Below are 13,698 nucleotides of genomic sequence, written 5' to 3'. Positions count from 1 at the left end.
ATTTTTTTTTATGTGCCTGAGGCGCCTTTATAGAGAATTAGATAATGTGCACGTGCAACCCCTAATCTATTTTTCTGTTCATTTCCCTAGATTCACCTTAAATGAAGAAAAAAAAACAGGCTGAAAAATCGAAAACAATCTGAATCCATGTCTTTATCTCTGTGAGTAGTCTATTGTTTTATGGCATACTGCAGTATCTGCAAAGTGATCAAAGCAAACATAGAACACAGCAAATCTGCAGCATGGGTTTACTGGCCACGTTGCAAAATAATGTTTGATTTTTCTATTCTAATGCGGGATTTCGGAAAAAACACACACACACACACACACACACACACACACACACACACACACACACACACACACGCATACATGCACACACACACCGAAAGGGAAAGAGGTTTGATTTAACTGAGACAATATACTGTACATTAGTGCTGCTTCCATGGCCATATTTGTATGTAGCCTGTTTGTTGTCTGTAAGTATATTTTTCAGTTATATTCATCACATTAGTTTCTTACCCTATCGATGTTGATCTTCACTTGCCTCATCGGAGAAAGCCCAAAATAAATGCTGAGCTATTTTCAAAATATTTACTCGGATAGAAAACCTGACATTCACCTGCCGCTTTGAGAGACTGTAGACTAAACACACATTTTTTAAAATGAGAGATGGCAGACTGTCTATACACAGATACAGGAAGGAATACAGGGACACAGACTCAAATTGGGACCGGGACCAAGTGCTGAGTGAATGAACTGACGGTGAATTTTACAAGAGGAGATTGGAGTTAGAATATCTTCTTTTCGCAGTCGGCACAGCGAGAAGCTCGTCTTGGATCAACGGCCATTCTGTTCAGTCTGTTGGCATTCATAGATGCATTCAAATCCACCAAAAAAGCTGCACAGATTACCAGGAAGAAGATCCAGATATCACTTAGGACAATCCAGTACAAACCCATGCTCCTTTATGAACCCGAAATTACAATGATGAAGATTGTTCTTTTTTTAAACTTAATAGTGTCCATTATGGCACATGTTAATTGCAGAGGTGTTTCACACTTAAAATGAAGCAAAATCACCAGTTCTGTTTTTTCAGCACTTTCCCCACTGCCAATGCTTCTTTTCAAACTCGCCCTCTTCCACACTTTTTTATGGTGAGTACGTGATGTGCAGTATGTGCGGAAATTTATTCTGATTTTATCAAATATGACATTTGCAAGTAAAATTTTCAGGACTGAAACCTGCTTTCCAACAGAACACATTAGGGGCCAAATCAGAAGCACACGCAAATAGATAGAATGAAAGTGAGTTTGAAGAGGCATCACGAGTTCGAAGGCTCGCTGCATTGAAAATTTTGAAAAATAAGATGAAGGGAGAAGTTTTAAGGGCTGAGCAGATAGATATCAACACGTTAGGACAACTATAAAGCCATACTTCCCGAGCTGCAGGGCCACAGAGGATAGCTCAATGCACACTGCTGAATCCAACCAAAGTGCCAATTGCGATCATACATTAAATATGGCCAAATATCTGAAAGACTTGAGAATATTTGAGGGGAGAAAGAAGAAAAGAGAATAGCTCTCCAAAATTGCAGAGACAGCTAGACAGTTGATATTGTTTGTCTTTATGTATTTAAAGTCAGAGACATGCAACATCAACATCGAAGTCACTAACTGTGACACAGTAATCTTAAATGTATGTCACTGGGAATGGAAACGTTAAAATGTGAGGTCTGGAAGTCATAGAATAAATATGGATTTGTTCAATTCACATTTCATTACTGCTGCTTACCTAGCAGACACTGACCAGGCCCTTGGTTCTATTCTATTCTATTCTATGGACCACATACATGTTCCTTTCAAGAATAAATCAAGATTATCTTATCTTGTCGTATCGTATCTTACTTTTGTCCTCAAAGTAAATTCTTGCCTCATGGCAAGAAGGTCCTGGGTTTGAACCCCAGGCCATGTCAGGTCCTTTCTGTGTGGGGTTTGCATGTTCTCCCCATGTCTGTGTGGGTTTTCTCTGGGTGCTCCGGTTTCCTCCCGCCATCAAAAAGACATGCATGTTAGGGTTAATACACCTGTCTGTGTCCCTGACCAAAGCAATGGAAAGAAGAACTGGAGTTGGTCCCCAGGCACTGCAGCTACCCACTGCTCCTATACAATAGGATGGGTTAAATGCAGAGGAGAAATTTATTGTAACCTGTACAATGACAAAATAAAAGTGACTTCCGCTTTCTTCTATTGTATGCTATTCTGATTTACAATGTATTTGACTCTTCCCACCACCAAGTTTCATACCTGTCTCCCAAAAGCCCTGACGAGGGACATATCCATAAGGCATACCCAAACCAATCGATAAAGTCACCAGGAGACACCGTAACATGCACTATTACTGGGGGTGCTTCTATCCACTGAGAACTCGTAACAACTAGAACTGACATGATGCATGATGATGAGACAAAGGGATTACGGGTCTTTACAATTTGAAGATGAATAAAAATGTTTCATTCTTAAAGACATCCCTCCGTGGATTGTAAAACCTTAAGATTCCAAAACTTGTCAATCCTCTCACTCTGTAACCTCCCCTTGCTCTCTCAGCTCCAAGAATCCACTGGCTCGGAAGAAACCCGATCCACGTTTGTTTTACCCTGAGAATTAGAGAAGGATTGTTTGTGCCTTTGCGTGCTGGATGCTCTGTGGGTTTCTCAGAGGCAGACTGTGAGAGGGATAGCAGATGCCAAGTTAAGATTTCACTGAAGAGGAAAACTCATAAATTATCGACCAGGCAATGTTTAAGCGGCTCCATGCCGATTTCCATTCCGATGCACTGTGGTTTTATTGCTTATCTATTCCTTGCCCATGGCAAACAGCGTCCCGGTATTATTTAGACCGGTCACACTGATTTGTGTGGGTCTTTTCTTTCTATCATTCCAAAATTGCCCATTTTGGGTACCTGGCTGCAGTAAGATTTTGATGCCATGGGCTTACTCACGCATCGCATACTTAGTCACATGCACATATCTGGACTCAAGTCACCATCAAGGTTTAAAGAAGTATGCAACATACACACGAGCAGGAGCAAGACTTTAGGTCAAAGATTTAAGGATATAGTAGCCTGACCACGCCACCCCAGGACTTCCACCCAGGGATAAACTCACAATTTCCCAATATTAGACATACACTAACCCAATAAAGGGCACACAGGCTCGATCACTAATGAAAGATAAAGACATTTTGTTTCCAATGTCAAAACTAGTTTTTATTGAATGTTCACAAGTTAAAAAGGCAATAACAAGGGGTTAAAGGAAGAGGAGAATCAGAATGGTAGCAGGAACCAGAAATAAACAAGAAGAAACAAAAGAACACACCTACCTTACTCCAGACACACACACACACACACACACACACACACACGGGGGCGGCCAAGTACAGCTATAAACAGCAGACTTGAACTTGATTATCCTTTCTATTGATAAATTACTGGTTCATATTTGTAGCAGCAAGGTTCAATCTGATTACCTTTGATGCACATAATGGACAACAGCGTCCCATCTAACATTAGACAGCTAACCTAGGCTAGCTAGCTGTTTACATAGATTAATGTTAACTTAAACTAACTCTTTTACTTACAGAGCATTTATTCAAAACAAACATTATTCGTATAGTTCATTTATAACAAACACCCTGGGTTCGTTAATGAATTAATCCATGATTGATAGCTGTCCTAGTGGCTTATCTTGGCTTGGTTCAATACAGGTTAGTTGGAGTGTGGCTGGCTAGCTTGAACGCCCTCTGGGCTCCCAGCTGTGAACTTGAGCAGCTATCCAATCAACACGGAGATAAGCATCGCGCCCAAATCAGAGTAATTTAAGATGAAGCTCCATTGAAACACTCAGCTATCTTTTAGAGTCAAAGTCATTCGCTTGGTTTAACCATTAGAGACTATGACCATGATACGTTCTCCTGTCCATCTCTGTTTCGGTCACAGGGTTTTGGCGTGAAAATTGTTTGGGCAGCATGAGAGCATGACGCTGAAGGTGAGAGCATGTGTCACATGCCAGAAGCGTAAGAGTTGGCAACCCTGTCATTCCTGTGAACGTCATATTTGTGTTAGGGGAGTTGTCGATAACTGAAAGGTTGTTTTTGTTCGTCTACTCACAAATTATATATCTTATCAGCCCATTAGCAATCTCCACATAATTACAGTGAAGTTGCCTTTGGTAAGGGCGGCACGGTGGCGCAGTGGTTAGCGCAGTCACCTCACAACAGGAAGGTCCTGGGTTCCTGTCCAAAACCTTGGGGGGTCATGCTGGGGCGTCCTCTGTGTGGCGTTTCCATGTTCCCCCCTTGTCTGCGTCGGTTTCCTCCAGGTGCTCCGGTTTCCTCCCACAGCCCAAAAACATGTAGGTCAGGTGAATCGGCCATGTTAGATTGTCCCTAGGTGTGAATGTGTCGGCCCTGTGATGGTCTGGCGGCCTGTCCAGGGTGTCTCCCCGCCTGCCGCCCAGTGACTGCTGGGATGGGCTCCAGCTACCACGATTGGGATAAGTGGCTTGGAAATGGATGCCTTTGGTAAATTATGGTATGTGCCACCTTTCTGTGACTTTTCAGCTTAGCTGGCGTTGCAGACTGTAAGAAACCCATCTTTGTTAATTTAACCAGATTAAACAAGCAATGAAAAGTCCATACAATAATGTAATTATCATGACTTTTTTCTTTATCCTTCTTTTGATACAGAAAGAATCTAGTAAGGGAAAAACGTACTCATGCAGTTGACTCTTTAAATGATAGTGCTGAAATAACTGGATATATAGGGCAAAAACATTTATATTGAAAATTCCATGTTATAATGAGGGTACTCTGGTGAGCCAAAACATTATGACCACCTGGCTAATATGCTGTTCGTCCTCTATGTGCCGCAAAACAGCACCAAACCACTGAGGCATGGACTCTCTATAAGACCACTGAAGGTGTCCTGTTGTATCTGGCACCAAAATATTAGCAGCAGATCCTTGAAGTCCTGTAAGTTAGGAGGTGGATCAGCTGTGGATCGGACTTGTCGGTCCAGCACATCCCACAGATGCTCAATTGGATTGAGATCTGAGGAATTTGGAGGCCAGGGCAACAATTTGAACACTTCATCATGTTCCTCAACTCATTCCCAAAAAAATATGTGCAGTGAAACAGGGCGCATTATCCTGCTTGAAGAGGCCACTGCCATCAGGGAATATCATTGTCATGAAGAGGTGTACCTGGTCTGCTATGATGTTTAGGTAGATGTCATGTGGCAAACTGACATCCACATAAATGGCTGCATCCAAGATTTCCTTGCAGAACATTGCCCAGAACATCACAATCCCTACCACAATCCCTTGTCCTCCCACAGTGGACCCTGGTACCATCACTTCCCCACATAAATGGTGAACACATACATGACCATCCACGTAATCTAAAAGAAAATGGGACTCATCAGACTAAGTGACCTTCTTCCACTGCTCCAGTATCCAGTTCCGTTGCTCGTGTGCCCATTGTAGTCACTCTCGACAGTGGACAGGGGTCATCATGGGCACACGATGCAGTCTGTAGCTACGCAGCTCTATACGCAGCAGGGTGCAATGCACTGCATGTTGTGACACATTCCTCTCGTAACCATCATTAAAATGTTCTGTGACGTGTGCCACAGTAGACCTTCTGCCGGTTTGGACCAGATGGGATAGCCTTTGTTGCTCTCATACATCCATGAGCCTTGGGCACCCAACACTCTGTTGCTGGTTTGTGGTTTGTCCCTCCTCGGACCACTGTTGGTAGGTACTGACCACTGAAATGCTCTGACCCAGTTGTCTGGCCATAACAATTTGGCTCTTTTCAAAGTCACTTAGGTCTTTACTTCTGCACATTTCTTCTGCATCCAACACGTTGACTCTGAAAACTGATTGTTTGCTTACCATCTAATCTACCCAGTCCTTCACGTGTCCTCGTTTGGAGATGATCATTGTTATTCGGGTCATCTGTGAGTGGTCATAATGTTTTGGCTCATCAGTGTATGGCTCTGTCATTGTGTATCTTTCCAAAAGTCTGGGGAAAATGTAATATGAAAAGTTAAGTTTTTTGACAGCATATTATTGATGTACAGTATGTCTTTGTGTATTCACTGCCCAGATACACAATTAACAAGTCTCGCTTTAAAGACATACAGGACAGCAAAAACACAGGTCTCATACATTCCACTTCCTCATCATTCCCTGAAATGTCCTACATCTTACACCCTGTAATCCTATAGTCCCGGTTCTCGACTCTGTCCAAATACATTGCTCTTTATTTATTAAGCATTACTAAACTATTTTCATTTTCAGTCATATACTTTCATGACATGTCTGAATCCTCCCTGAAGCTTTGGGTTCAAAAGATTTATTCACTTTTACTTCTTCTACCTCCAACTTTGTACATTACACCGAAGAGTACTCATCACACGCTAGATTTTCTTTTCATCTGAGGAAAGTGTGTTTAGGCACCAGTGTCTAAATGGGGTACTTTGTTTTGATAAGGTGTGGCTCCTGAAGTATCCCAACTTCAACCTGATCCCCTTTCAAATGATTGCATGTTCCAAGTACAGAAAAAAAGCACTAGTCCACCTTCATCTCTGCTTAAAATGTCTGCCTTGCCTTCAGGAACTGTCCCACCTTTTATGTCTGTCCTGCGCTTTGCCTCTGTAGCAAGACCCAGCTGCGTTTAAGACGTCTGTGCAGCCGTGGATGACTCCTTACCATCTCAGACACCAAAATTGAAAGTGCTTTCATCTCAGCTTAATTATGACGCTAAATATGTCAATGGAAATAAGGTGTGGCATGCTAGAGTAGGATGGCATGGAAAGCCGGAGACTACATGACCCATGCACACTTGGCGAAGTCCGCAAAAAACAAGGCAGGATCAATGGAACTGCCTGTTTGTAGAGGTAACATAATCTTGAGGTTTTTGTTTTTGTTTTGTTTTTTTTAATTTAATTTTTTTTTCTTTTTTATGAAAGAGATCGGCCCAAGCCCTTTTGATTGACTGCACACTAACCTCAGTAGAAATGCAAGGGATTTGGACATTCATAACATCAATCTATGATTACAGAGAAAGAGTGAAAGAGAGGAGAAAATGACGGAGGATATAGATTGTGCTGTATGGCGTATGCTAAAGATGGCCCGCCCTAGCAAGAAAACCCCAGTTAAATATAAGTAATGGCTTAGAGACTCCAAACTGGTCCAGAGTTTCTTGGCATTCTCTTGTAGTGAATACATAGCAATCATCCATGTCAGAGGGTGCTATGAAAAAGAAGTTTAATGTCATTATCAACTGAAGTTTCCTTATGTTTTCTGATGCCTGTGTTGCACTTTACATGAGTGAACTATCATGAATGCTTATAGCCATAGAAAGGACTTCATTAAAAGTAGTGACTTCTATTCACAACCTTCCCTTTCTGCATAATAGTTATTGCATGTGAACAAATTTTTATTTACTCACCCAATAACTTTTACTTTCTTCCTGTAGAATACACTGAGCTCTCTCATGCATGGCATTTTCTTATCTTTGTGGACGTTTGTAGCTGCAATAGATAAGTCAAAGGCATGCTTTCTTGGGCAGCATTTCTCACAGTTAAACGCTTCTGTTCCTGTCGAACTTGGAAGGACTTGTATGGTTTGAACCCAGGGAAACGACAACAATTGAAAAATGATGCGTCCGTCATTTCTCCTCAAGTGCGGTTTTGAGACAATACTTCACATGAGACTGCAGGGGTAAAAACAATAATGAGATTTACTTTGGATTTTCAAGTGTAAAGTCAGTCCAGAGTATCAGTATCACTTGCTTTTGTGCGATAGCATATTGGTTGTACTTGTTAAAGCGCCAAAGAAATCTATGCTAGTTGCTAAGTCAGAAAGACCTTTTTTAAAAATGTTAATATCTCATTAGCGCTATAGGGAGGTAGCCCCACTGTCTAGTAGCTTAATAAATGCCAGTAAATTCTCCAAAATCCATAGCAGTTTTGCTATTTTTATCAGATTCATTTAATTTATTTACTGATTGTTAATGAAAAGGAAATTTTAGTGCAGACAGTTGGGTAACGAACTAGTGCACATGGCTGAAAACAATAGTTCAGCTCAGGTCTGGGACTGAATCTAGACAACGCTTGACACATCAGCCCTTAGCCGGCAGCAAACAACAGAGTTCATCAGGTCCTGGCCTATTTGAACTTCCAGATGTGGCAGAAAGAGAACTTTTGGTTGTTTTTATAATCGACACACCTCCTTCACATTCAAAGTTGATATCCTGTGAAGAACCTGAACGGGGCCAAGCTGAGTTTTCCACTATGACTTGCCAAAATGTTCTTGTTATTATCCTCAAATGCATAGTGTCCTCCGTTTGTGTCAGTTTTAAAACCTCTACAACTGTGTTGGAGGCATCAGATAGGAATTATACCTCAGTATGTGATTGTTCCCCTTTTTTAGCTACAGCAACAAAAGACAATGGTCCAGTTTGTGGGACTGTTTGATTTAAGCAACCTAACTACAACTGCAGATGCCTACTGTCTCCAGCAATCTGGTGGTTGGTGCACACAGAAGCCGTTTTGGGTTTGTTCCCAGGACACACTTTCTACTGACCTGTAATAGATTGAATATGAAATAAAACTTAACATGTTGGAAAGGAGTCTGTGTTGGGTTTCAGTTCATTTTTTTGTAGATTAAGGGTTGTTTTTGAACTGAGTAGCGTTCCTGTAAATTAAGACTGAATATTCTTGACATTGTTAGATCGATCGCTGAGATTTTTCTGAAAAGTTAAATACAACCGGAATACAGTGGTCTTTAAATAGTCTGTTTATACATTGTTTTACAGTATACCTACATGTTTAAAGAACGGGGACTACATATTATGACCATTGAACTCCTTTGTGCTTTTTAAGAGACTTACCCCACAAGATAAATTGAAATGAAATACTTTATCTCCACACCCTTCAAACTGAGCTGTCTCTGGGCGAACTTCTTGTCTAGATGTTTTCTCCTAAAAGCCCTTACTAGACACGTTATTAACAATACTATAAAAATGATAGATCGTGGACTTATAAAAATGTCACATTCCTGCTCAGTCTACCCCCATCCTGTTATGGTTGGATTTTGAGGAGTTTGTTCCCTTGGTATTACCGGCAAGCCTGCATCATCACCCAGCGTCAATAAATGAGTGAATAAAAGAATGGATAAAATCCTGGCTTTCTGTCAGCACATTTAAGAACAAGGTTAGACTCATTGAGCTTTTGTATATCTTCCAACAGCAGGTGCTCCTTCGCTGAACTTTGGGATTACGCCTTCTTTTCTCCTCACACTTAATATACAGCCTTTGTCAAGTTCTGCAATCTCAAGAAGTAAATCACAGGATAACCGCAATGAAAGAAGAAGGGAAAAAAAAGGAAAAATGGTGCCTTTAATAGTATGAATGAGTGGGCTGACTTTGTGAATTAATGTCTCATTGCCAATTTGTTTTGGGTCTCGAGTGAGGCATATTTTCTTGCACTAAAACATGCACACTCACTCTGGATTAATTTTTATTGTCAAAAAATTAATAATAATAACAACTTTATGGTAAAACGTAGTAGTAGTGATCATAACATATTACACTGTATTTAAAGATTCCCCAAAAAAGAAACAGAATCTTCCAGCATCAAGTTCTCCACACCAAAGGCAGTGAACACAGTAACTGTTAGATGAAGCATATTTGTGTACTTTCCCAACCATGCTACTAAAATCAACTGCAAAACCCTCTAAAAGCTTTGTTCGATTTAGATCTTTCCTATGTACTATAAACTTTACCTGTTTTCCGCTGATTTTTTTTACCAACTGTGATTATTAAATCAAAGGTTGAATCAGTTTATCTGGATACAACGTTCATTGACAGTATCTGTCAATAAACATTGTATCCAGATGAACTGATTCAACCTTCTTTGATTTTCTTACCTGGATTATTGAGCATGCATCAAGACATGTGATTATCAAAACTTTTCTGCCACTCAGTGAATTTATCTGAGATGTCCAATCAACACAAGCAGGTTGACCCAAACTCCTGAAACTTGAGTTTTGAGAATTACGGAGTCGAATTATTCCCGAAACCTTTGAGCCACTGTTGATGTGTATGCATATATGCATACAGACTTCCATATGCACTGACATTACATGACTAGAAAAGTGGACTCACCCAACATCTACCCTGAAGCAGTTAGCATCCCCCGACCCAATCCTGCTTCATTCCTTCATGTCATTAATATAAATAATACCCCCGCAAAATGCCATACTTAAGCTCATCATCATTAAACACAGTCACAGTGATCTCAGCTTGTCACGCTCAACAGACTGAATCTAACTCGAGACATTTTCCCCCACTGCATATTTCATGTAATGAGAGGGAGAAACTATTATCTGGGTGTCGTCTGTGTAAACAAACTGTGCCTGGGAGTAGCTTGTTAGCTAACATCACTCCCCACTGCTGCTGATGTAAGCAGAGCTATTTCCAAATATTTCAGAGCTCCCAGGGTGCATCTGTTTTGCATACAACGTGACCACGATGACACAGTCAGTATTTATTATTATTATTCAGTATTCTCAATTATGATTGAAACTTCTTAATCAGATAAGTATATGTAGTGCATAGGTCTTCATTTTTGCCTTTAGGGGGGGGTCTTCCTTGTTTTGGTTGTAATATTAATTTTGATTAAATCAATTTAGAAATCAGTGGAAAATGTATTACTGGCAAACTCAAAGGCCTATTAATTTATTTCTTCATTTATCCATTTTTTTCTATTTGATGGGGGGGGGGTCATGTCCATGTGTTGGCATCCCCCTCATCACATTTTCTTTTTATATATCTTATAAATCCATATAATTTTGCCATCTTTTTTTAATGTTACATCCTTCACTCACTAAGATGTGTGACTAATTTATTTACATGGTGACGGTGGTTGCGTGGCTCAGGTCCTGGGCTGTTCCAGTGGTGTCTGGACACTGCTTGGCATTGTCCTCATCCTATTCGTCATACATTTTATAATTCCATTATAATTCTGTTATCCTCTTTCAATGTTGTATTCTGTAAATTGTGCAAACACAACATCCATTGCACATAGTCCATCTTGGGAGAGAGATCCCTCCTCTGTTGCTCTCCCTGAGGTTTCTTCCTATTTTTTCTCCTTGTTAAAGGTTTTTTTTTAGGGAGTTGTTTCTTATCCAATACGAGGGTCTAACGGCAGGATGTTGTGTTGCTCTAAAGCCCCCTTGAGGCAAATTTGTAATTTGTGATAATGGGCGATACAAACAAAATTGACTTGACTTGACTTGCGCTCCGATCTTATTGCATAAGTTGCTAAAAGAAGATAGCTGTTTTTTCTTGGAGTTTAGTAAGGATGACTGTTAAGATGGAAAAAACCAAATTAATTTAGAGAAGTAGGAAGGATGTGAGCATGTGCGTGTTTGTGTTTGTGTTCGTTTGTCTCAGGAGGCTGGGGTTCCCTGACACAAATTTAAAAGATCTAGGGAATGTGTAGGGGGGGGTGTGTTGAAGTCTGAGATCCTACATTGTTAATTTGGTGCATTGTGTGGGGGAGATGAGCGCTGGCAGATGGGGGAACTTAGGGAGTTGGTGGAGAAAGGAGGGCTGCAGGAAATGTCACCAGCGGTGATGGGAGGAGAGGCAGGGCCAGCGAGGGCAGCGTAATGTTTGGAGAAAGTACAGCGAATGGATGAGGTGTTGTGGAAGGGAGCCTGACTTTGCCTCTTCCCCATAACATGCATATACTGTACGCCTACATGCACATGTTAGTGCATGGTTCAGAGAATTTGTGGATTGACAAAGTACAGTACGCTTCACCATGATTCATAAATGACCTCTGCAGTTTGGTTGCATCAGAACAACTTTGACTTTCCTATGTTGAAGGCCCCAAATTTCATACAGGCATTTGAAAGTATAGCCAAAGTTTTCTCTGCATCCTTATCGTAGCTATGCTATTTTGCTATCTTACATTTCCAGCTAAAATGTTTGAGTATACCGTATCCAAGGCAACATCCTCAGATGTCATAGATCGATAGATAGATTGATTGATTGGTAGATAGATAGATAGACTGATGGGTAGATTGATTTATTGATTTCTCCGGGTACTGACATATGGTACTAGTCTACTGTACTCTCTCAGGACCCTCTGTGTTTATTGCAAAGTTTTAAACCACAGCCTCTCTTGTTTTCTAGCCATTTCCTTCTCATTCATCTTTACCAGCCTGGCCCACAATTATCCCCCTCGTTCTTGGTCTTGTTGTCTTTGACTGACCATTAATCATTCATCCTCCATTTACACTCTCGATCAGTCCTCCCATCTCACTCTCCCTTTCTTCTTTGGTTCTAATTCATTGAGCATTTTCAGTGCCAGAGATTTTTTTTCCATTACTGTAACATTAATCATATTGGTGTTTCCCCGTGGCTCGAACAAGCACATGGACAACCTCCCCACTGACCCCCCCACACCCCACACCCTTGCCAACACACACACACGCACGCACGCACGCACACACGCACACACACACAATCCTTCCCCTCCCAGTATAATTAGTTTTGTTTGACAGTTGTTATCTTGGAAAATGGCAGTAATGGCGAGTGCCACACATACAGTACGGCACATGAAAGACGGAAAGACGGAGAGGAAAATTGAACGAGTACCATCTGAGTGCACATACTGAATTGCGTTGACCCATGCCCCATCCTGTGAGTCAAGTCTTAAGCCCTTGTACAAACAGAGTGGAGCGGATGAGTAGAGCAGCTCAACAGTTAGCCAGGCTGTTTTGAGACTGGATCTGCTGCTGTAGAGAACACTTAACACAAATAAAAGGCCTTTAAGTCATTAAAAGATTCTATACATTCAATTATATATATAAATGAATGTATAGAATCTGTTAATATATATATGCCCTCTGATGGACTGGCAGCCTGTCCAGGGTGTCTCCCCGCCTGCCACCCAATGACTGCTGGGATAGCCTCTAGCATCCCCGCGACCCTGAAAGCAGGATAAGCGGTTTGGATAATGGATGGAATATATATATATATATATATATATATATATATATATATATATATATATATATATATATATATATAGCAAGATAGAGAGAGAGAGTGTTTTTTTTTCCGAAGCCGTCAATGGTGTTGATAAAAGTGCTCGACAAATCAGGAGTGGAATATCAATACAGATGCAGGAAAAAAAAAGTTTTAATGCAGCTGATGAGTGCGCAACGCACGAAACAGGCTTGTACTGCCATGTATTAAAACTTTTTTCTCCTGCATCTGATATATATATATATATAGACACGGATACAGGAAAAAATAGTTTAATGCATAGCAGTACAGGCCTGTTTCGTGCGTCTCGCACAGGCATGTACTGCTATGCATTAAACTATTTTTTCCTGTATCTGTGTTGATATTCCGCTCCTGATTAGTCGAGCACTTTTACCAACACCATTGACGGCTTCGGAAAAAAAATATGATTTTGGTATTGGGAGCATTCTGGTTTCCATTTTAGTCTCAGTAGTATTGACCAATCACGTTTGAGTAGGCGGTGATTTCTGCGGGAACGTGCTTTGGTTACATGTTGGTAACGGTCCGTGTGGGGAGCGATGGAGGCGGAACG

This window comes from Lampris incognitus, chromosome 11 (assembly GCF_029633865.1).
Source record: "Lampris incognitus isolate fLamInc1 chromosome 11, fLamInc1.hap2, whole genome shotgun sequence".
In the NCBI taxonomy this organism is placed as follows: domain Eukaryota; kingdom Metazoa; phylum Chordata; class Actinopteri; order Lampriformes; family Lampridae; genus Lampris; species Lampris incognitus.
This window is presented reverse-complemented; position numbering follows the sequence as displayed.